The following is a 25,818-nucleotide window of genomic DNA, read 5'->3' as shown; positions in this document are numbered from 1 at the left end:
CGGCACATTCCATTCACATACCACCCTCTGTGTGAAAACTTTTCCTCTCAGGTCTCTTTCATTTCTTTCCTTTCTCACCCTAGTTCTGGTCTCCCCCACACCAGGGAAAATACCTTGTCTATTTATCCTATCTATGGCCCTCAGGATTTTGTAAACCTCTATAAGTTGACCCCTCAGCCTCCGACGCTCCAGGGAAAACAGCCTGAGTCTATTCAACCTCTCCTTATAGCTCAAATTCTCCAACCCTAGCAACATCCTTGTAAATCTTTTCTGAACCTTTTCAAGTTTCACAAAATCCTTCTGACAGGAAGGAGACCAGAATTGCATGCAATATTCCAAAACTGGTCTAACCAATGTCCTATACAGCCACAACATGACCTCCCAACTCCTGTACTCAATACTCTGACCAATAAAGGAAAGCAAACCAAATGCCCCCTTCACTGTCCCATCTACCTGCGACTCCACTTTCAAGGAGCTATGAACCTGCACTCCAAGGTCTGTTTGTTCAGCAGCACTCCCTAAGACCTTACCATTAAGTGTATAAGTCCTGCCCTGATTTGCTTTTCCAAAATACAGCACCTTGCATTCATCTAAATTAAACTCCATCTGCCATTCCTCAGCTCAGTGGCCCATCTGATCAAGATCCAGTTGTACTCTGAGTTAACCTTCTTCGCTGTTCACTATACCTCCAATTTTGATGTCATCTGCAAACTATACCTGTTATGCCCACGTCCAAATCATTTATATAAATGACGAAAATAGTGGTCCCAGCACCAATCCTTGTGGCACTTCACAGGTCTCCAGTCTGAAAAACAACCCTCCACCACCACCCTCTGTCTTCTACTTTTGAGCCAGTTCTATATCCAAATGGCTAGTTCTCCCTGCATTTGTAACATTTCATTTTTCATATCACTTTCTGTAAGATCTGAGCAGTTTACAATCAATGCTTGTCATCCTCCCTGTTCAAATAGATCAATATTCTAAATTAATGATTGACACTGTCGAGTAACTAAAGATCAGTGAATGCATGCAAACATTAAATGATAATTAAAATTCCATTGAACAGGAAACATTCCAGCCAGCTGGTGTATTTAAAAGCTGAATATTTTGGCAATAGCTAAAGAAAACCAGCGTGCTTTAAGGCAATCTTGCAGCAGTCACCCAACTGTTTCCAGGAGCAGCACAGTGATCGTGTTCTTACCTCTGAGCCAGGAAGCCTGGGTTCAAGTCCTACCTGCTCCGGAAGTGTGCCATAACATTTCTCTGAACAGGTTGATTTAATAAAAAAAAGCACTGCCAAGTCACCAGCCCCTCTCCAGTGAAGTCCAAGCCACAATAGAATTAAAACCGGAATTAATTCCACAAATCTGCTATCACAATGGCTTTAAGCACCTATGTGTATATTAAAGGTAAGTAAGGCTATTGTGGCACAGTGTTCATGTCCCTAACTCTAAGTCAGAAGATCCAGGTTCAAGGCCAACTTCTTATAGAATTCCTACAGTATGGAAACAGGCCATTCAGCCCAACAAGTCCATACTGACCCTCTGAAGAGCATCCTGCCCAGGCCCATCCCCCTACCCTATCCCTGTAACCCTGCATTTCCCATGGCTAATGCACCTAACCTACACATCTCTGAACACTATGGGCAATTTAGCATGGCCAATCCACCTCACATGCACACCTTTGGTCTGTGGGAGAAAACCGGAGTACCCAGTGGAAACCCATGCAAACATGGGGAGAGCATGCAAACTCCACAGAGACAGTCACCTGAAGTTGGGCGCTGCGAGGCAGCAGTCCTAACAACTGAGCGGTCACTTAGTGGTCAGCTTTGGTGTGAGAAAGTTCCATCAATACCTTTATAGAAGTAAAGTTGTAATCTGCAAGGGCTACTTAAAGAGGACAGGGCCATGCTGCCCGTAGCTTCAGCTCAGGTTCAGCAGTGTGCTCTCAAGTGAAGTATGTACAATTGCAAGTTGGAACTTTGTCTAGGAGGCTAAGTAGCAAATGCTTTGAGCCACCTCCTGCTCGCAGATGCACCACCATTGGGGCTGCCACTGAAAGAGTCCATTTCTGATTTTAAATTGGATACCCTTCCATTCACCATTGACAATATCAGACACCAAAAGTTCTTTCCTGGCAAAACTAAAATAGCTGGTGGTGGAGGAAACAAAAGGGCCATCGTAACCAGAATTGAAACCTTTCTGGGCCTGGTGAGTCCAGATCACTATATATGACAGCATTTTATTATGTGAAGCAAGAGACATTGTCCTGAGCAAAGATTACCACCAGATATTCGCAGGACTCCACCAGGGTCATCCAGAGGTTTGCAAAATAAAGATATTGGCAAGAGGTTATGCTTGGATGCTGATGTAGCTGCATTGGTGGGGTGGTGGGAGGGCAATGTCCAGAGTGCCAACAAGGACAAAAATGACCATCAACAGCTTCTCACATTTGTGGGAATGGCTGTGGAGACCCTGGAGTTGGTTACAAATTCTGGTCTTTACATGGGCTCTGTGTTTTTAGTCATTGCCATTTAGTCATTAGCCTGTTCAAAGTGGTTTGGCATGCATGGAGTTCATTTGTCAAACATGGGGACAACGATTGAAAAGTTGTGAGATGACGAACCATCAGTTACCAGGATTTCATGCTTGAACTTCATTCAGTATCAAAACTGTCATGATTCTTGTTTAGTTAGAAGACCACCCTTCATGCAACTAAAACGACAGCTCCAGCTTTAAATTAAATCGGATCTTCCCGGACCTGGCGGGGTTAGGCACTGAAATGGCATTTGGAACACGAATGCCAGACAGAAGGCTTTGCTAAGCAAGAGAGACACTTGATGTCAAGGTGTGCAAAGTTTGGTGTCAAAACCAGGGAAATGGCCCTGCATGGGTAATTTTCTTCCAAGACGCTCTGGGTGCAAGAGGCAGGCAATGGTCCGGTACATGCTGCTAGTATCTGAGACTGAGATAGAGGAACCAGACCTGGTGTGAAAATGCCCCAGGAGATACTACAGTAAAAAGAATAGGCCTATATCCCAGGACTGAGAGGGGGAAGTTTGTAGTAATTAGAATGAGGTCAGCCAGATGGACCTTATAGAATATGAGTTCCCTAATTGGGGCTGTTAACCTCGTCCAATCAGAGATTCCTGACTGACAGATATAAACTGAAGTGTCAGGGGAAAAAAAACTGGAGTGTCTGGGGTTCTGCTCACTCCAGAAGCCAGCTCTAAGCTAGCTGGCTCCGTGTCACGTACTATGCATGTGTAAGTAAAGGGTGGCTGGATACTGGCCTTTGTGGAGTTATTTCAGCTCGTAATCCCTTTTCTTTCATACAACTGTTAATCTGTGTTGATTTATTAAGACCAGTCAGCTGACCTGTTTGCATACAGCATCCTGTATGTCCAAGTATTGGATGGACCCTTCCCAGGCCCTGACCAATGTGGGTTATGGCAAAAAAAAAATGGGAAAACTGGCTGCAACACCTTTCACAAAGTTAGGACTAAAAAGTCACTTTATTCAACCAAATCCAGGGCATCAAGATGAGATTTTTGCTCGTGAGCATCGGGAGGCCTATTAATGGGGATTAACACTTATTATCACTCGCACTGCAGCTTAATCTTACTTCATTAATATGCAGTCTCCCATTTTCCCACACGGTGGGTAGAAACTAGATGCCACAAATTTCAGACATGAATGTTCAAGAAGGTGTCAGGCATCTCCAGCTTCCCACTTGCACCTTCAGACTTCCAATGTGGACAGCTGGCAGCAACATTTACATCCATTCTGTGGGCAGCAGCTACATAACCCTATATCCAAAAACATTGGCATCCAACTTGGACCAGCCTCAATGCATCATCATGGCACATCTCCAGTCCATTTGCAATATCCTTCCATACTATAAGGCTGTATTTTGAAGCTGTCTGCCATTGGATTACTACTGCAAGGACACTTCTGGAAGTGTGTCAAAAAAAATGTCAGGAATGGATATTTAAAAATTGTAAAAGTTATTGGATGCATTGGTTGTAATTTTGCCAAATTCCTTAGATTCTAGCACAGTCCCAGCAGTTTAGAAAACCTAAATAAAACATCCCTATTCAAGGAAGGAGGGCGACAAAAAAACAGGAAACCATAAACCGGTTGACTTAATCTCAGTCATTGAATATGTAGGATCCAGGACTGACATTTGTGACACCACAAAAAAAAACAGGCAGACTCAACATGGTTTTGTGAAAGGGAATTCAGGTTTGTTGATGTAGTCTATTTGGATTTCCAAAAGTCAGTTGATAGGGTGCTACATAAAGGTTACTACCTGAGATGTGAAGTTGTAATGTTGGGGATGATATATTAGTGATTTTAGAAGACTGACTAAGTTACAAGAAACAGAGAGACAGTCTAAATTGATCATTTTTGGAGTCATTTCTAAACAGAGTGCTGCAGTCTATATTTATGACTTGGATGAAAAGGTTAACTATATTGTAGCCAAAATTGCTGACGGGAGGTAGATCAGCAGGAAAGCAAGTGGTGAAGGCAGTACAAAGAGTCTTCAAAGGGGCTATAGCAACTTTGAGTAGTTTCACAGGTGGAACATAATGTAGGAGCATGAGAGATTGTCCACTTTTGCAGAAAGAGTAGAAAATCAGGATGTTTAATTGAAGAAAGACTATAGAATGCTACAGTGCAGTATTAGTTTGGCATCATTGGACATAAATTACAAGAAGGCAACACATTGGCTTCTTTCGTATCATTTCACTTCAACTTTGCTAAATTATGAGAACTGGAAACCTTATTGAGCGACACAAGATTTATTTCAATGTTGTTTACTGCACTACATTACCTGACCTGACTGGTGCCAACTCAACACGCTTCTTACGCTGTCAGAGTTGAGGCTGCACCCAGCCTTCAGACTTGTAGCCTCTCCCTGTGCCACACTAGTGCCAAAGGTCTTCACCAAGAAGCCTTCAAGCACCAGGCACCAGGATGCCTGCTGGAGCTGCTAGACATCCCATAGGCACTGTTCAACAGCATCCTCAAAGAGGCTGTACAGGCCACCACCACCTCCAGAAACTGCCTGGACATGACGGAGCTACCCCAATTGGTTGCGACAGTTACTCCCATCCCCACCCACAGAGTGGAAAGCCAAGATGAGCAGATCCATCAGTCAGTGGTCTGCCTGGACTACAGAGGCAGTGGAAGCCAGCAGGAGCTGCTGGGCCTCATTTCCATGTGGCAGGAGAGCTTCATGCCTGAACTGGACAGGAAGAGACACAGTTTGCTGGGCAGCAACACAACATTATATGGCTGAAAGGTGTCTTTGGGGTCTGAAGGAATAATCACCAACCCTCTGGTACTTTGAAGATTCGAGATTGTGATACTAAAATTGGAAAAATTAGTCCCAAGCATTATTTCAATTCAAATACTATCATAAAATGAGAAGACTTTGTTGCAAACTGGCAAAAAGACAAATTAAGGATTAAAGTCAGGTTTCATGATCAGTGGAATTAATACCTGAAATAACGGACAAGTAACTAAACTGAATGCTTTCCTTGTGTATTTTTTTTTGTGATATTAACTGTGGGTGTTATTTAATTTTACTCCTTTACTTTTCCTTTAACATTATTCCTATAGTTTTCCTTTAACTTTATTCCTTTAATTTTCTACTTCATATTAAAAAGGACTTCAATGATCAGCCATGATGTGGAGGCGCCGGTGTTGGACTGGGGAGGACAAAGTTAAAAATCACACAGCACCAGGTTATAATCCAACAGGTTTATTTGGAAGTACAAGCTTTTGGAGTGCTACTCCGAAATAAGCAGTGCTCTGAAAGCTTGTACTTAAACCTGTTGGATTATAACCTGATGTTATGTGATTTTTAACTTCAGTGGTCAGAATATTGAGTTTAGATGTTGGGAGGTAATGTTGTGGCTGTACAGGACATTGGTTAGCCCACTTCTGAAATATTGTGAGCAATTCTGGTCTCCCTCCTATCGGAAGGATGTAGTGAACTTGAAAGGGTTCAGAAAAGATTTCCAAGGCTGTTGTCAGGGTTGGAGGGTTTGAGCTATAGGGGGAGGCTGAATAGCCCGGGGCTGTTTTCCTTGGAGTGTTGGAGGCTGAGGGGTGACCTTATAAAATCATGAAGGGCATAGATAAGGTAAATAGAGAAGTTTGTATCTCTCGGGTGGGGAAGTCCAGAACTGGAGGACATTGGTTTGGGGTGAGAGGGGAAAGATTTCAAAGGGACCAAGGAGCAATTTTTTCACACACAGGCTGGCTGGTGCGTGTATGGAATGAGCTGCCAGAGGAAGTGGTGGAGGCTGGTACAATTGCAACATTTAAAAGACATCTGGATGGTTATATGAATAGGAAGTGTTTAGAGGGATATGGGACAAGTGCTGGTAAATGTGACTAGATTAGTTTAGGATATATGGTCAGCATGGACAAGTTGGACCAAAGGGTTTGTTTCTGTGCTGTACATCTCTATGACTATATGACTTGTGTTAACTACTCTATTATTTCTTTATTTTTCTATTTATTCTATGAAGGTCTGTAATGTTTAACTTTGTTTCTTATACTCCTTTGTACCTGAGCTTTTTGAACCTAGATACTTTTGTATTTAAGATGGCACCTTGTGTGGTGACATTAGATACTTTTCACAGTATTCCTGCACTTCTGTATTTGAATACACGTGATAATAAAAATCTAAAAGAAAAGGCGCAGTGAACTAATAATTCAGTAAAGTGGCATTTACCGTATCAATGTTTCAAGCGAATGATTTCTCACTGCAGATTTATTAGCCAAATGCAAATTCCGTTTATGAGTCTCTCCAGTACAAATAAATACAACAAGGTGATTGATGCATTTTTAGTGAACAGAATGTCAAAGATATGTAAACACAAGAAGAGTGTGCTACCACTAGAGAAATAATTCAAGTGAGAAAGCAAACCACATTCATGAAATCTGAAGTAGACCAGAACAACAATAGAAAAAAATGCTATTTCACAATATGGAGGATGAGCAGATTTAAGATGAAAACTGACAAGACCAATGAAATTTCTATTTTTTTTATCATCCTTTCATCTGGTCAGTACAGTCAATCCTTTTGGTTGGATTATCTATTAATCCATCTGTGATCATGGATTGTGGCAAGCCCAACCAGCTGCAGAGAACTGTTGGTTACGGAGCAGCGCTTAATGTTCCTGTGAGAGAGGAGTGTGCTCACTCTCTCGACCTGTGAATGGGCCAGGGAAGGCAAATAATGAAATTCAACCAACCAAAATAGGTAAAGCAGAAGTAATCCTGCAAAGTGGTTAATCATTCTGCTTTAACTATAATTCTTCTGAAGAGATCTCAAGAAGGCATTAAGAAGTGTCAAATAGAATATTTAATACTATTTCAAATCAGGTATTGAATGCAAAGTATAGGAGAAAAACAGATTGGTCTAATCCAGTCAGAGAAAGGAGGTAAAGCAATCTTTTTATAAATTTCATTTTCCAAATAATTTCAACAATTAAAATTGTTTGGGGTTGGATTTGGGCCCCATATTTGTTAAATGTATTTGCAGGATCTGAAAGGTTGCTCAACAGGAATTAAGCCTTAGCATGCTGTTAAAAAGGATAACCGCGATATAACAGGCCTTGACATGTTAGTGTATATTTGTGTGTATAGACCAGGTAAGTGCAATAACTTCAGGCTGTTTGACACACTTATTAGGTCACAGATTTTTGACAAGCGCAGTATCTCAGACAGAAACTGCATTGGTTGTTGGAGATAGCTATCTGATTTGTGTAGTAATGCTGATGAATGTTATCAGTCTAACTCCTTTTCACTGTAAAATCCAGCCTTTAATCATTATGCCAGGGGTGCTACACTACACACTAATAGATTCATTCCTAAGGAATTAAATGCAATTGAAAATAAAAATAAATGACCGTAAGAAAGTTAGATACAAAAAAAATTGGTCTGCTGAAGCACATTTTCAAATGAATGTTTCCAAAGATTTACTCAGTTCAGAGTTACATCTGTCTCCTTGTTTAGGCAAATTATAAGGTCTTCTTTCTGTGTACCCACAATAGTATTGTCACTTGATTGGATTTAACAACCAGTACTTTCATACTCCTATCATGACTAGCTTCAAGGAGCATTCATAGCAGCTTGTAAAAATAACTTAGGCAAAGAAGGTTATGCTTTAAATGTCTTTCCTCAACACCATGTTTGTATTTTATTTTTATGCTATTTAGGTTGGCAGTTGGAAGATGTAGACTTCTTTCATTGGTATTCAGTTCACTTTACATATCCCTACTGTGCACAATTCGTTTCTATCCAAATCATACAGGCCTTCTGAAGTCAAGTAACTGCATCTGTCTAGAACCCACAAGCAGCTGCTTATGCCTTTTGTTGTTTCACTAGGTTCAAAAAACAGTGAAACTAACGACTGCAATATCTCCTGTGATCAAAGGGTTCAAAGGGCTGCTGTTCACATATGCGAAGCCGACAGGAGCAGCTCTGATTTTCCATGCAATGCACAATTTCAAACTGTTTGTTTATTCAGAGTTGATTCCAAGCACATCTTGTGCAGCGATAAGGCATACATTTTTATCTGTATTAGTTTTTACTACTGTTGCTACCACTCCGAATAAAAAACAGCTGGAAAATTATTTTAAATTGAGACGCTCAAGAGAGTATTAGGTGATTGTTTAGAAAATAAAATAATGTGCAAGGCTATGAGGAACCAAACAGGAAACTTTCAGGAGATAATGTTCATCTAGGACTGGAGGCCTGTGACCAGTGGAGCACCACAAGGATCGGTGCTGGGTCCACTATTCGTCGTTTATATCAATGATTTACATGTAAACGTAGGAGGTATGGTTTGTAAGTTTGCATATGACACCAAAATTGGTGGTGTAGTGGACAGTGAAGAAGGTTACCTCAGAGTACAACGGGATCTTGATCACATGGGCCAATGGGCTGGGAAGTGGGAGATGGAGTTTAATTTAGATAAATGTGAGGTGCTGCATTTTGGAAAGGCAAATCAGGACAGGACTTATACACTTAATGGTGAGGTCCTTTGGAGTGTTCTGGATCAGTGGTGCTGGTCGGCCTTTATTCCTGATGAAGGGCTTTTGCCCGAAACGTCGATTTTGCTGCTCGTCGGATGCTGCCTGAATTGCTGTGCTCTTCCAGTACCACTGATCCAGAATCTGGTTTCCAGCATCTGCAGTCATTGTTTTTACCTCCTTTGGAGTGTTGCTGAACAAAGAGACCTTGGAATGCAGGTTCATAGCTCCTTGAAAATAGAGTCACAGGTAGATAAGATAGTGAAGAAGGCGTTTGGTATGCTTTCCTTTATTGGTCAGAACATTGATTATAGGAGTTGGGAGGTCAGGTTGTGGCTGTACAGGACATTGGTTAGGCCACTTTTGGAATATTGCATGCAGTTCTGATCTCCTTTCTGTCAGTAGGATGTTGTGAAATTTGAAAGGGTTCAAAAAAGATTTGCAAGGATATTACCAGGTTGGAGGATTTGAGTTATAGGGAGAGACTGAATAGGCTGGGGTTGTTTTCCCTGGAGCGTCAAAGGCAAAGAGATGACTATATACAGGTTTATAAAATCATGAGGGTCATGGATAAAATAAATAGACAAGGTCTTTGCCCTGGAGTGGGGAAGTCCAGAACTAGAGGGCATAGGTTTTGGGTGAGAGGGGAAAGATATAAAAGGGACGTAAGGGGCAACTTTTTCACGCAGAGGGTTTGAATTGAATTGAACTGAATTAATTATCACATGTACTGAGGCACAGTGAAAGGCTTTGTCTTGCGAGCAATACAGGCAGATCACAGAGTTATGTAGCATAGATAAGTGAATAATAAGTAAACAGCAGCAAAAACAAAAAACACAGGTACAGGCGAATGTTAAGAATTTGTGAGTCCATTCAGTATTCTAACAACAGTCAGGTAGAAACTGTTTCTAACCAGCTGGTGCGTGTGTTCAGGCTTCTATACCTTCTCCCTGTTGGTTGAGGTTGTAGAAAAACATTGCCAGGGTGGGATGGATCTTTGAGAATGCTGGCAACCTTTCCTTGACAGTGGGCCCGGTAGATGGACTCTATAGATGGGAGGTTGGCCCTTTCTGATTGTCCGGGCTGAGTTCACCACTCTCTGTAACCGTCTCCGATCTTGAGTGGTACTGTTGCCACACCAGGTAGTGATACATCCAGACAGAATGCTTTCGATGGCATACCTATAAAAGTTGGCAAGGGTATTTGCTGTCATACCAAATTTCCTTAGCTACCTGAGGAAGAAGAGGCATTTGTAACCAGTGCATTCACATGAAGAGTCCAAGAAAACTTATTGAGGATGACCACTCCCAGGAGCTTGACACTCTCCACTCATTCCACATCTGTGTTGTTAATGCGTAGGGGGGCATGAGTAACGTCCCACTGAAAGTCAACAATGAGTTCCTTGGTTTTGCCGGCATTGAGAACTGGTTTGTTCTTAGTGCACCATTTTTTCAGGTCTTCCACCTCCTGTCTGTAGTCTGTTTCATCACCATCTGGGATTCGACTGACTATGATGGTGTCATCAGCAAACTTGTAAATGGCATTAGTCTGGTATTTGGCGACGCAGTCACAGGTAGACAGTGAGTACAGTAGGGGGCTGAGTATACACCCCTGGGGGGTTCCAGTGTTGAGTGTTAGTGAGGATGAAATATTGTCCCCAATCTTCACTGATTGTGGCCTAAGGGTCAGGACACTGAGGATCCAGTTGCAGAGAGTGGGGCTTAGTCCGAGATCACTAAGTTTAATAATCACTCTTGAGGGGATAATAGTGTTGAAGGCTAAACTGTAGTCAATGAGTAGGGTGATGCGTATGTGGAATGAGCTGCCAGAGGAAGTGGTGGCAGCTAGTACAATTGCAACATTTAAAAGGCAGCTGGATGGGTATATGAATAGGAAGGGTTTAGAGGGATATGGGCCAAGTGCTGGCAAATGGGACTAGATTAGGTTAGGGTATCTGGTCAATATGGATGGGTTGGACTGAATGGTCTGTTTCCCAGCTGTACATCTCAATGATTCTATGACTCTAGTGTGCTAGTGCAGGCCCAGTGGGTCAAACAATCTCTTTTCATACAGTAAAGTTTCTGTGATACGCACCACTATTCTTAAATGTGCCTACATAGTCCTTATACTTGTTGTCACTTCCAAACACTGAACCGTTAAATTAGATTGTGTCCCAATGAGGCCATGATCTCAGGAATGCAGCAGAATTGTGACTGAGTGATCCACTGTTCTCATTAACATTCTGCCAATACGTTATGATTCACCATTCTTGTTCCAAAGGCTATCTGCCAATAGTAAGGAACATGGCAGTGCCAGTTACTCCAACATCCTTTACTTGTGAAGTGGAGAGTGGTGTTTGGCTGTTATCTTTGAATGTAGAGTCAGATGGGATGAGAGTCAGTAATATTGTCAAACATGACTTTCTGATGCCAAAACGCTTTCACCCCACAATTGTTGCCCAGACAATTGTCTCAACATTATGAACCATGACCATGTTCCAATCTCTCCGGTTCCACACTTTCCACAGCCTAATTTCAAATTCCTGCAGCCTGGAAAATCTGTATATTGGATTTAATTAAATATGAAAGTAATCCTGACAGAAATTTGTATGATTTTATATTCTGTGCATTATAATTTTTTTACTGTTAATAACATGCGAATTTATTAAAATTACAACTCTCTGTGGATATTATTTTCAGAAGATCTTTTAGTTTTGACGAGGGGGCTAGGATTATTGTCATGACCACAAGTTCAGAACCCGACAGTAGTGCAGACATTTTAACTTATAATTCCAACATCTGTTTTTAAAAGGAGGGCTTATACAGACAGAAATGGCTAAAGCTGTAAATTAAGTGGACATTTGAAGAAAGAGACCCACAGAAGGGCATAGATGTAAAGCAATTTCAAACAACAACCCTTCAAAGGAGGGAAAGGAAGATAAAACAGATTGGACTGTGATAGCTTATCCAACAAAGATCAGGGGCTGACAACTCGCTGTTCAACAGCAAGCTACCTCTTGCAGATGATGTCCCTAATTGTAGACACATTTTGTGTTTTGGCCTTTGAAAAGTAAACAAGAGCAGGGGTTTGAGAAGCCAGTTTCAGCTCTACTGTAATGCCCTAGTGGACTCAACATTTTTGTGTCTACCACCCTGACGTCAAGCATTAGTTTGCAGTAAAGGTCAGAGTCAAAGATCTCTCCCATGGGCACATCAGTGTTACAGATAAAACGTTTCTGTCACTCTGAGTGTTTAAGTCAGTAAAACTAGCAACAAGAAAAAAAAGAAACAGGATGGCAACAAAAGGCTGCTCTCTCCCCTTGCATGCTGGGATTCAATCACAGTGGAATCAGAAAAATAGAATCTCAACCAATCTGAAAAATTAAAGATTGTGAAACTGACCTTTCAACTATCAATGTCAACACTACCAATTACCTCTGTGGAATAGTCACAATATTCAACTGTCCACTCCTCATGAACAGTTCAGAGCTGGATTTGTATATCTGTTTTCTTTTCACTTCTATTCTTTTGGACTTGCGTTTAATTAAAATCTGTGTTTATGTATGTTGCATTAATACTTGTTAAATGTAATTATTAATAAACTCTTTCTATTAATTTCAGGAAGTTTAGTTAGCTTGCTGAGTTGGACGGTTTGTTTTCAGACATTTTGTCAACATACTAGGTAACATCATCAGTGAGAATCTCTGGTGAAGCGCTGGCGGTATCACCCCCCTTTTATTTATAGGTCTTGGTTTCTTAAGGTGGGTGATGTCATTTCTGTTTTTTTTCAAGGGAAGATAGAATCTAAGTTGATGAGTTTATTGGTGGAGTTCTGGTCAGAATACCATGCCTCTAAGAATTCTCATGCGTGTCTTTGCTTTGCCTGCCTTAGGATGTGTGTGTTGTCCCAGTCAAAGTGGTGTCCTTCTTTGTTTGTATGTATGAAAACTAGTGATAGAGGGTTGTGTCTTTTGGTGGCTAGTTGGTGTTTGTGTGTTCTGGTGGCAAGTTTCCTGCTGGTTTGTCAATGTACTGTTTTTTACAGTTCTTGGCATGGTATCTTGTAAATGATGTTAGATTTGCTGGTAGTATCTAATGGATCCTTTAGTTTCATTAGTCGTTGTTTAAGTGTGTTGGTAGGTTTGTGGGCTACCATGATGCCAAGAGGTCTGAGTAGTCTGGCAGTCATTTCTAATATGTCTTTGATGTAAGGTAAGGCGGCTATAGTTTTTGGTTGCATTGTGTCTGCTTGTTTGGACTTGTTTCTGAGGAATCAGTGGATTCTCTCTCGCACACACACATTCCACTCACTCTCTCTCACACACACACACACACACAGACACGTTTGTGGGTTGAATTTGTACTTGCAGAATTACTTTGCTTAAAAACTGTGTGAATCCATGCAAGAATCTGTAAATCCCTTTTTTAGATTAGAATCAGTCGGAACGTTGGGGCACAGACAGCCTCACCCTTGGGACCTCACACCTTCAATGCATTATCTGAGTGAACATGGCATCTATTGTTAAAGTTTATTTGAGAATGTAACTTCAAAAAAATGTTCTGAGATTTACATATGAAAGAACTGAAACAAACATGGTCATTCTAAAAGATAAGAGACTTAACAAACGATCCAGGTGTTTTTCAATATATCATTTCAGTTATATCACACTGTAAATGTTTGCTATAAATTCTGTGTCTTATGATCATATACTCCACAACCACCTGATGAAGGAGCAGCGCTCCAAATAAACCTATTGGACTATAACCTGGTGTTGCATGATTTTTAACTTTGATCATTAAGAGTTCAGCTAAGTCAAAGAAGGAGACTTTCAGCTGGCTCTATGACCAAGCATGAAACCTATACTATTACACAGGATGGGACATCCCAAAACTTGCGCCCACAACTCCCCCCTTACTTCCCTCCAAGGCCCCTAAGAATCCTTCCATATCCGCCACAAATTCACCTGCACCTCCACACAAATTTTTACTGCATCCGCTGCACCCGATGTGGCCTCCTCTATATTGGGGAGACAGGCCGCCTACTTGCGGAACATTTCAGAGAACACCTCTGGGACACCCGGACCAACCAATCCAACCACCCCGTGGCTCAACACTTCGACTCCCCCTCCCACTCCACCAAGGACATGCAGGTCCTTGGACTCCTCCATCGCCAGACCATAGCAACATGACAGCTGGAGGAAGAGCGCCTCATCTTCCGCCTAGGAACCCTCCAACCACAAGGAATGAACTCAGATTTCTCCAGTTTCCTCATTTCCCCTCCCCCCACCTTGTCTCAGTCCCAACCCTCGAACTCAGCACCACCTTCCTAACCTGCAATCTTCTTCCTGACCTCTCTGCCCCCACCCTCACTCTGGCCTATCACCCTCACCTTAACCTCCTTCCACCTATCGCATTTCCAACACCCGTCCCCCAAGTCCCTCCTCCCTACCTTTTATCTTAGCCTGCTTGGCACACTCTCCTCATTCCTGAAGAAGGACCCATGCCCGAAACGTCGATTCTCCTGCTCTTTGGGTGCTGCCTGACCTGCTGTGCTTTTCCAGCAACACAGTTTTAGCCCAAAAATTGCCAAACCACATCTAAGGATTGAAAAAGTGTAAATACATCGGTTGTGACTTTAACTCCATTAGAGACAATAGCAGATGCTGGAATCCAAAGTAGGCAAATAGGAGGCTAGAAGAACACAGCAAGCCAGGCAGCATCAGGTGGAGAAGTCAATATTTTGGGTATTAACCCTTCTTCAGGACCCGATGTGGTGCTAGGGGGAGGGGGTGGCGTTTCAACCAGGCAATCTAATAGTTGGCTGTGGCGCTCATCAGAGGTGTGTAGGAAACTCAGACACCTGCAAATTAGCTGGCTGAGGCACTGTTAAGAACTTAAAATCGCCAAAGTCTTAAACAACTTGCCTTTGAAACTTAGATGAACTGTTCTCTCAAATAAAAGAAACTCAGCAGGTCTGACAACATCTGTGAAGAGGGAAAACTTTCTGAATGTAGTATGACCTTTCTCATAGTGATGGAAGTGGCATTTAAAAAGTGTGCTCACTTAGGCCTTGAGGACCCTGTATAATGTTGTGCTGGGATGGCCAGGAGAGTTTCCAGATCTAATTCTTCAAAAAACATGAAATAGAAGCTTGAAAATTAAAAGGGATAGAGAAAATGCTGCAAACACTCAGCTGATCCGACCTTTCAGCTGATCTATGGAGACAGGAAATAAGGTTAGCATTTCAAAGTGATGAGTGCATCGGTCATCAATTTGAAAAATTAACCTTAACATTTTTTCTCTATAATGGTTACTTGATCTGTTCATTACTGACAACATTTTCTGTCTTTATTACCCCAGGGAGAGCTCAGCTTACAATTAGAAAATTACTTTGCATATGCAGTTCTTCTGTTGTTCAAACTGCTCTGAAGTACAACAGTTTGTCTCACTTGGAAATTGGAAAAATTATGAAACTGCAGTTAAAATTTGGTAAATTTAATATAGATTGCTGTTTGAAGTTGAATATGTCGTCAGAAAATATATGTCTTTACTGGAGATTTCTGAAGATCGTACACAGTATAAGTATTTGTGTCTGTAGCATTCAACTTGTCTAACATATATGGGAACTGGTTTTCGGTAATGAAAGAATTATCTCCACAGAGAATATCAGTGAGGTGACTTCTTTTAATAAAACATTAGGAAAATAGGGATGGCCTGAATATAACGGAATGGATTTCTTGTTTGATTAAGGGTCATTTAGGTAAAAACAATGACTGCAGATGCTGGAAACCAGATTCTGGATTAGTGGTGCTGGAAGAGCACAGCAATTCAGGCAGCATCGCCTGTCCTCGGATGCTGCCTGAATTGCTGTGCTCTTCCAGCACCACTAATCCAGAATAAGGGTCATTTAGTTGAGTGCTTTGAAACTAAGATTGTAAATGCTGTGCGAAATATCACCTCTGAGTCAAAAGCTCAGGTTCCACTCCAGAGACCTGAGGATGTAACTTTGTGTATTATAATACTGAAGGTGTGCTGAACTGTCAAAAGAGATTTCAGGCTGGAATTTCAGCCCCACCACTACAGCTTAAAACCGAGGTACACGGGTGAAAAGTAGCCTTTACAAAGGATGTGCTTGCTGCATCCTGCCTCAGGGCCATGTTCACAGAGAAAGGTTGGTGCTGACAGGACTATATGCCCACAAGTAATGGGTGAGCAACTTGGCTGAGTAAAAGCCGCATAAGATCAATTAAAGGAAGCCAACTAAGATTTTCCAATCAGCTTGCAGCAGGGGCCAGTTCGAGTGCACGGAAGCAGCGTTTGGAGCAGTCCTGCGGCCAGGGCTCTGAGAAGGCCTCAGAACTGTGCTGCTAGTGCTTTCAAGCTGACAGACCCTGACCGCTTCTTCAACTTTGGGAACAATCCCAAGCCTGTCTGCAAACCACTTAAGGAATGCCCCTGTGACAATCCAATGGGAGATGTGTTTCTGCAATCGAACAACATTTGCTGGATAATCCAGAATCGATGAAGAATTACCCTGACAACCAATTTGGGGTTGTTAGCCAGGCTCACGGTGTAATGCACTTGCATGTACTCAAGCTACTTATATTAATTCATAGGGCTCATACTCTGCAGCAGTGGTGACATTTATAGGTCTTGAGTTCTCAATGAACGGTTGTTGTCACAAGTTGCTTTTTCATCAGACGCTGACTTTGAGGTGGAAAGGATAAAGGAAGTTGAGAAACTGCCAGGACTTTCTTGTTATCGCTTCATATTTATGTATCTTTGACTTTTGCTGCTTAAAGCGGCTGTTTTTTCTTATCAGACAATTTTTATAGTCCTGAGTCTTGCCCCCATCACTTTTCCCACTGAATACTCCATAACCTTTCAACTCCAAATGCGCGAACGTATTGTGCAAATATGAATGAATGAAAAAGAGAATTTCCTGACTGTGTTGTCCAGTTTCACTGTCTTTAAGCGATAATAATTTCAGTGCCAAGGAGTTTTGTATATCCCTCTCTGGTTTCACAAACTTTATCTCAATCTGTTGTAGAGTGATCTTTGCAGTCATCTTAAGTGCATATTTGTCTTTTTATAAAAATCTCTTTAGTCTATAAAGGTCTCGGATATTAAAAATAAGATGATAGAAATTGATTATCGATAGTCCATGTTCACCATAATCTTAACAAGCTGACAAAATCTCTTCTGTAACATTTAATGAAAGGTGATCTAGTCAGTCAAATAGAAACCCTGGAGAGAGAGGAAAGAAAAGTTTCTCTGATGACAGGGATCACTTGTATGAGGAAGCAGCTCTGCAAACCAGCGTGCCAAACACAAATTAACGGTTATGTCTGCTTTGTCAATCTTTTGCAATGTCCGTGATGATACTAAGTAAAAACTGAACAAACCTGAATGCTGTAAATCAGAAAGAAAAAGCAGAATTTGCTGGAAAAGCTCAGCAGGGCTGAATTGAATTGAATTGAATTTATTGTCACGTGTACCGAGGCACAGTGAAAAGCTTTGTCTTGTGAGCAATACAGGCAGATCAGATAGTTAAGTAGCATTGATAAGTAAATATTGGCTAAACAGCGGCAAAAACAAAAAACACAGGTACAGGCGAATGTTAAGAGTTTGTGAGTACGTTCATTGTTCTAACAACAGTCGGGTAGAAACTGTTACGAAACCGGCTGGTGTGTGTGTTCAGGCTTGTGTACCTTCTCCCCGATAGTAGAGGTTGTAGAAGAACATTGTCAGGGTGGGATGGATCTTTGAGAATGCTGGCGGGCTTTCCTGGACAGTGGGCCTGGTGGATGGATTCTATAGATGGGAGGTTGGCCTTTGTGATTGTCCGGGCCGAGTTCACCACTATCTGTAACCGACTCTGATCTTGAATGTTACAGTTGCCAAACTTAGTTAGTGATACATCCAGACAGAATGCTCTCGATGGCACACCTATAAAAGTTGGCAAGGCTATTCGCCATCATGCCAAATCTCCTCAGCTGCCTGAGGAAGAGGAGACGTTGTTGGGCCTTTGTAACCAGTGCGTCCACATGAAGAGTCCAAGAAAGCTTGTTGTAGATGACCAGTCCCAGGAGCTTGACACTTTCGAGTTGTTCCATCTCTGTGCTATTAATGTGTAGAGGGGCATGAGTAACATGCTGCTGAAAGTCAATAATGAGTTCCTTGGTTTTGCTGGCATTGAGAGCTAGGTTGTTCTCAGTGCATCATTTTCTCAGGTCTTACACCTCCCGTCTGTAGTCTCTTTTGTCGCCATCTGAGATTTGACTGGCTATGGTGGTGTCATTAGCAAACTTATAAATGGCATTAGTCTGGTATTTGACGACACGGTCATGGGTATACAATGAGCACAGTAGGGGGCTGAGTACACACCCCTGGGGGGGTTCTGGTGTTGAGTATTAGTGAGAATGAAATATTGTCCCCAATCTTCACTGATTGTGCCCTGTGGGTCAGTTAACTGAGGGGCTTAGTCCGAGATCATTAAGTTTATTAATCAGTATCAAGGGGATAATAGGTTGGCAGCATCCGTGAAGAGAAAACAGAGTTAATGTTTTGGGTCCAGTGACCCTTTCTCAGAAGTTCTGAGGAAGGATAACCGGACCCGAAACATGAACTCTGATTTCTCTTCACAGATACTGCCACACCTGCTGAGCATTTCCAGCAATTTCTGTTTTTGTTGTCCATGATGATACTGCTTTGCTTTCACATGGAGCCCTTGAAATTTTGTTGCCTGCCCCTCAGCAGCCTCTTGCCACAGTAAGTGTTAAACTGATACCAATTTCTACAAAAGGAGAAATTCCTGTCCGAGAATTCAAGAATTCTTCATCTCCTCATCACTACCACAATCTTCAGAGTACACATTGTTGTCCTTGTATATTATCTTCATCCCCATATCAGCCAGCAAAGCAGATAGAAAGGAGATTGATGATTTTAAATATTTGCTCTTTTAAGGATGTTATCATCGGAGTATTAGTCTTTACTTTTGAATCAGCTTTTCATTATTGTATCACACCTGCGACAGGAGAAGTGGACTCTTGCTGTAGTCTATCTACACCTTGGGTCACAACATAAATAAAAATGTTAAACCAATGTCCCAAAACAACTGTTCATATGCTTTCTCTATATTAGAATGAAATGATCTCTCAACCAGATATCTTTAGTAAATAGAACATTTCTAATTTCTAAAACAAACCTGTCTGGGGAAGGTGCAGAATTGGTTAACAAATACAATTGTAATCTAAAAATACAAATGTTTATCCCTTAAAATAGCCTAAATCACACGCGTGCACACACAAACACACACACACCATCTTGCCTGCATAACCACAAAAATGGAATATTGCAGTTATTGCACATTTGAAATTTTTTTTAAAAGTTGGAAATACTCAGTAAATCAGGCAGCATTTGTGTTGAGAAAACATAAAGATAATGTTTCAACTCAATGACTATTTGGAAGAACGGCAGAAAGTTGGCAGTCTTTTCATGTCACGATTCTGGTTGATGGTGATGCAGGACAAATCAGATCTGCAACCTGGTTTGATGGACCACAAGTTTTCCTTTTTAAGTTTAATTACCACTGTGGTCAGACACTGGATGTATTCAGAAGAGATTTTCAATTTACTCTTAACATTTGATATTTTTGTTATTATACATTAAAAAGAAAAGAAGACAAAATAGTTTCAACTGTTCAAGAATTATTCTTATTACAAATATCAGAAGTAAATATTTAATCTTTTTGCTAAAACAACTTTACAGGTACTTAAACCTCTGGGAGGGTCACCTATTTCCGCTACAAGTTCCTACGTCAGTTTGCATAGCTGTACTTGGTTTCTTTCCGGTAAACATCAGATTCAGCTCATGATCGTTCTTTTGTTAATGTTTCTTTATGAGACCCTAAACAAACTGCTAACACAGCTCACTTATTTCTAAATGTGGATTCTTCAAATTCCTCTTTCACAGCCTTCTCTCTTTAGAGTTGTCTCTTAGTGATGATAAACCACTCAGGACTTACTTTTAGTCCAAATTGCTTTGGAGACTTTTAAGCTGACAGTACCTTTGGTGATAAAGATCTCTTCGATCTTACAGAAACCTGCTCACTCACTGGAGGAAATAAAAACCTTCTTGGGGGAAAAATAACCTTCTTGATGGCTCTTTGTTTTTCAAAGAACTGTTCTCTGTCTCCCCATGTCATAGGACACTGTATTGCTAGGAAACAGTCTTTCTCTCTCTCTCTCTCTCGCTCGCTTTCTCGCTTTCTCTTTCCCCCAGTCTTTATATACCTCAAGGGTTGTCTTTTTAAAGCCTCATTTAGATGTGTGTAAGCATATTTCCAGATACACCAGTACTACTCTTAGAACTCATAAAAGAAACTAAAGCATGTCCTTCTTAACACAATGTAGAATTGCAAATCAGGTTTAAAGCTTTGTTTGGTACTGTCCACTCTAGAATCCAGACTTTCAAATAATAATCTGAAACAAAAACAGAAATTGCTGGAAAATCTCAGCAGGTCTGGCAGCATCTGTGGAGAGAAAGCAGAGACTAGTTAGTAAAATTTGGTCACATGGGATTCAGGGTGCGATTGCCAGTTGGGGATACATAATTGGCTTAATGACAGGTGACAGAGTGTTGGAGGGTTGCTTTTTGGATAGAAGGCCTGTGACCAGTGGTGTCCCGCAGGGATCAATTCTGGATCCTCCTTTGTCATTTATATAAATGATTTGGAGGAGGAAAAAGAAGGCATAATTAGTAAGTTTGTGGACGACATAAAAATTGGTGGCAAAGTAGATAGCGAAGAAGGTTTTCTAAGATTACAAAGGATTTTGATCAAATGGGTCAATAAGCTGAAAAATGGCAGATGGAGATCAATCTGGATAAATGTGAGGTATTACATTTTGATACAACGAACAACGATAGGACTTACAAAATTAGTGGTGAGGCCTTGGGTAGTGATGTAGAGCAGAGGGACAAAGAAAGGCTGTTTAGGCTGGGACATTTTTCACTGGAGTATAGGAGGCTGAGAGACGATCTGATAGAAGCGTGCAAAATAATGAGAGGTATAGATAGAGATAATGGTAGGATAGAAGTATTCAAGACTTTAAGCTGAGAGGAGAGAGATTTAAAAAAGACATAAGGGGCAAATTTTTTACGCATAAGGTGGTTTGTGTGTGGAATGAACTTCCTGAGAAAGTGATAGGTGCAGGTACAATTACAAAGTTTGAAAGATATCTGGATAGATACATGAATAAGACAGGAGGGATATGAGCCAGGAGCAAGCAGGTGGGACTTGTTAAGTTTAGATTTATGTTCAGCATGGACTGGTTAGACCAAAGGGTCTGTTTCTGTGCTGCTTGATTCTATGATGACGTTTTGGGTCCAGGTGCTGCCAGACCTGTTGAAATTTTCCAGCAATTTCTGTTTTTGTTTTAGATTTCCAGTAAGTGCAGTTCTTTAGTTTTTTTCATAATAATAATATAAACTGAACATACATTGCAATAAAATTTCAGCAAGTATAGGGGCAAGGCAATATTTTGGAGGACAGAGAACAAATGGCTATGAGTTTAATGGGCAAGGCCAGTTTCATTAAATGGCAAGGGATGATGATGCAAGGCAAAACGACACGGTGCTGTAATGTGTCTTGAAGAGGTATAAATTAATATAACAGTATCATTACCAATAGTGCAGAATAAATGGGGCAGAGTTTATGATCTGAAATTGACTGTGCACCAACATTTTGTTAATATCTGTATAACATCTGTCAAAGCACATTGTTAAAAATATCTTTGCTTCAGTAATTGTTCATGTCTGAGATTTAGTCACATTTAATCCTTCCATATGTCAGTAATAAAAGCAAAATAATACAGATGTTCAAAATCTGAAATAAAAACAATGAATTTGAAAAAAAACCTGTTGGCCAGGCAATATTTGGAAAAGAAAAATTGTATTAATATTTTAGCTTCTCTTTTCCTATGTCAATCGTTCTTTTTGTGGCTGATCTTGAATTTGTGTTTTCTTTGCCATCTGATAAACAAGTAGACAAAAGTTTCACTATTTACTTCAGAACACGTCTTGTATCTATGAAGTCATACCTTAGCCTTGTCATCTATAAGAATAAAACACCATCTTCTCAAGCATTTCTACTTAACTAACCTTTCACCCTCTGAAAATTCTAATGTATCTATATTGTTCTTTATTTTTTATTATTACTGCTCCTTACATTACGACAATTAAAAATGTGCACTATATCTCCACAAGATGTTTAACCAAATATGTTCCTTCCTTCTGTATTGTGTATCCGATAAACTATAAACCCATTTACCTTTTTATGTTGTCTACTTATGTTTCCATCTGTACTCCATTTCAATTCTTATTACAGGTGTGTATCCCTTTCCCTTATTTCACATTTAGTCTCAGGGTAAGTGATCAGCCATCTCGGATTTAGCTGAGGAGAATCATGGAATACATGTGGTGCAGAATGAGGCAGTTCAGCCTATTGTGTCTTCATTGGCTTTCTGGCATTTTGATTTAGTGTCAGTCTCCTGCTTTTAATCCATAGCCTGCATGTTATTTCAATTTCACTAAGCACCAAACAGCATCTTGAATGCCTCACTTTATCAGCCTCCATCTCCCTTTCAGGCAATGCGTTGCTGCCCTACTCACTTACTGTGTGAAAAGAAAATCTAATCTGTCATTTGTTTACTTTGCAAAACCTTTCAAAACTGTGTCCTCTAGTTCTTGATTGATTTATGAGTTGAAATTGTCCCCCGTCACTCTGTCCAGACCCCTCATGATGTTTAAAAACTGTAATCAAACCTCCTCTTAGCCTTCTCCTCTTCAAAGAAAATAATCCCAACTTCTTTCATCTAAAGTATCTCAACCCTGGAAGCATGCTCATGAACCTCATTATCATTATTCAATTTTTTTTCACTGAAAATGTCAGTTTTTAGAATTTTGTAACACAGAAAAGAATGGTCACCCAGTCAAAGGGTGTACTCAAGGCATCAGTCCTGCCAATCCTTGTAAGAATTTGGTATGTTTGAATGAGTTCAAAGAAAATTTACAGCCCAGGAACAGGCCCTTTGGTCCTCCAAGCCTGAACCAATCCAAATCTACTGTCTAAACCTGTCGCCCAATTCCTAAGCTTCTGCATCTTTCTGCTTCCCACCTACTCATGCATCTGTCCAGATGCATCTTAAATGAATCTACCATGCCTGCCTCTACTACCTCTGCTGGCAACGCGTTCCAGGCACCTACTACCCTCTGTGTAAAGTACTTGTCACATGTATCCCCCTTAAACTTTTTACCTCTCACCTTGAAAGCGTGACCTCTCGTTATTGAATCCTTCACGCCAGGAAAAAGTTTATGTCCATCCACTCTGTCTATACCCTTCTTGATTTTGTAGATCTCAATCAGGTCTCCCCACCTCCTTTTTTTCTAATGAAAAAATCCTAACCTACTCAACATCTCTTCATAGCTAGCACCTTCCATACCAGGCAACATCCTCATAAACCTTCTATGCATCCTCGCCAAAGCGTCCACATCCTTTTGAAAATGTGGCAACCAGAACTGTATACAGTATTCTAAATGCAGCCGACCAACATCATGTACAATTTTAACATGACCTGCCAGCTGTTATACTCAATACCCCATCTGATGAAGGCAAGCATAATATATGCCTTCTTGACCACTCTATCCACCTGTGCAGCACACTTCAGGGTACAATGGACTTGCACTCCCAGATCTCTCTGCTCATCAATGTTTCCAAAAGCTCTTCTGTTTACTGAATAATTCGCTGTAGAATTAGACTTCCCAAAATGCATCACCTCACATTTGCCTGGATTGAACTTCATCTGCCACTTCTCCGCCCAATTCTCCAGTCTATCTATATTCTCCTGTATTCTTTGACAGTCCCCTAAGCTTTCTGCTACTCCACCAATCTTCGTGTCATCTGCAAACTTGCTGATCATGCCAACAGTATCCACTTCCAGATCACTTATGTATATCACAAACAACAGTGGCCCCAGCACTGATCCCTGTGGAACACCACTGATCACCTTTCTCTATTTTGAGAAACTCTCTTCAACTACTACTCTCTGTCTCCTGTTGCCTAACCAGTTCTTTATCCACCTAGCTAGAACACCCTGCACACCATGTGATTTCACTTTCTCTATTAGTTTACCATGGGGAACCTTATCAAACGCCTTAGTAAAGTCCATGTATATGACATCTATAGCCCTTCCTTCATCTATCAACTTGGTCGCTTCCTCAAAGAACTCTATTAAGTTGGTAAGACACAATATCCCCCGCACAAAACCATGTTGCCTAGCACTGATAAGCCCATTCTTTTCTAAATAGAAAATAGATTTTATCCCTCAGTACCTTTTCCAGCAACTTTCCCACCACTGACATCAGGCTTATTAATCTGTAGTTACCCAGAATATCCCTACTACTACCCTTCTTGTACAGGGGGAGAACATGAGCAACCCTCCAGTCCTCTGGCACCTCATCTGTGTTTAAGGATGTTACAAACATATCTGTCAGCACCCCAGCTATTTCCTGTCTCGCCTCCCTCAGCAACCTGGGATAGATTCCATCCGGTCCTGGGAATTTGTCCACCTTAATAACTTCTAGCCTACCCAACAATCTTCCCTGCTCATGTCAATGTGATCCAGAGTTATCAAACTTCTATCTCTAATCATCTCATCATTCATCATGTCCCTCTCCTCAGTTATCACTGATGCAAAGTAATCATTCAGAATCTCACCCATTCTCTCGGGTTCGACACACAGCCTTCCTTCCTTATCCTTTAGTGGACCAATCCTTTCTCTAGTTACCTACTTGCTTCTTATATAAGAATAAAGGCTTTGGGATTCTCCTTAATTCTGCTCACTAAAGGCATTTTAGCCCGCTTGATTTCTCGTTTCATTCTGGTCTTATCTTCCGATATTCCTCCTGGGCCCATTCTGTTCTTAGATGCCCAGACCTTATATATGCTTCCCTTTTCCTCTTGGCTGGTCTTACGATTTCTCCTGTCATCCATGGTTTACAAATGTTGCCTTTCCTATCCTTCGCTTTCTATCTTTAACCTATCTTTGAAAGCCTCCCACATACTAAATGTGGACTTCCCTTCAAATAGCTGTGTTCAACTCACACTTCCCAGCTCCTGCCTAATTTTGATATAATTGGCCTTGGCCCAATTTAGTACTCTTCCCTTAGGACCACTCTCATCTTTGTCTACGAGTATTCTAAAACTTACAGAATTGTGGTCACTGTTCCCAAAGAAATTCCCCACTGCAACTTCTACCACCTGGCCTGGCTCATTCCCCAACACCAGGTCCAATATGACCCCTTCCCTCGTCGAACTATTGACATACTGCTCTAGAATACTCTCCTGTACACTTCTTACCAATTCTGCCCCATCTAGACCTCTGACACAAAGTGTATCCCAGGCAATGCTGGGAAAATGAAAATCTCCCATCCCCACTACTGTATTGCCTCTACATCTTTCAATAATCTGTTTACCTATTTGTTCTTCTACCTCACGCTCACTGTTTGGAGGCCTGTAATACAGCCCCAACAGTATGACTGCACCCTTATTTCTCAGCTCCACCCATAGTGCCCTCTTTTAGCACAGCCGTGGTATCATCCCTGACCAGCAACTGCTCCCCCCTTTTACTTCCCTCCCTGTCCCGTCTGAAGCGTCTATATCCTGGAACATTTAGTTGCCAATCATACCCTTCTTTCAACCAAGTC

At 41.1% G+C, this 25,818-nt stretch overlaps 2 protein-coding genes across 6 annotated transcripts in view; both read left to right on the top strand.

Annotated features, from left to right (window-relative positions):
- Positions 1-25,818, top strand: part of LOC122550254 (contactin-associated protein-like 2) — a 2,198,962-nt gene that overhangs the window by 313,237 nt on the left and 1,859,907 nt on the right. The window lies entirely within an intron of this gene.
- tpk1 (thiamin pyrophosphokinase 1) overlaps positions 1-25,818 on the top strand; it is a 281,858-nt gene that overhangs the window by 168,521 nt on the left and 87,519 nt on the right. The gene's annotated exons all lie outside the window — the stretch shown is intronic.

Source organism: Chiloscyllium plagiosum, chromosome 5 (genome assembly GCF_004010195.1).
Source record: "Chiloscyllium plagiosum isolate BGI_BamShark_2017 chromosome 5, ASM401019v2, whole genome shotgun sequence".
Taxonomy (NCBI): Eukaryota; Metazoa; Chordata; class Chondrichthyes; order Orectolobiformes; family Hemiscylliidae; genus Chiloscyllium; species Chiloscyllium plagiosum.
Note: the sequence above shows the minus strand (reverse complement) of the source record. Positions and strands in the feature narration are given on the sequence as shown.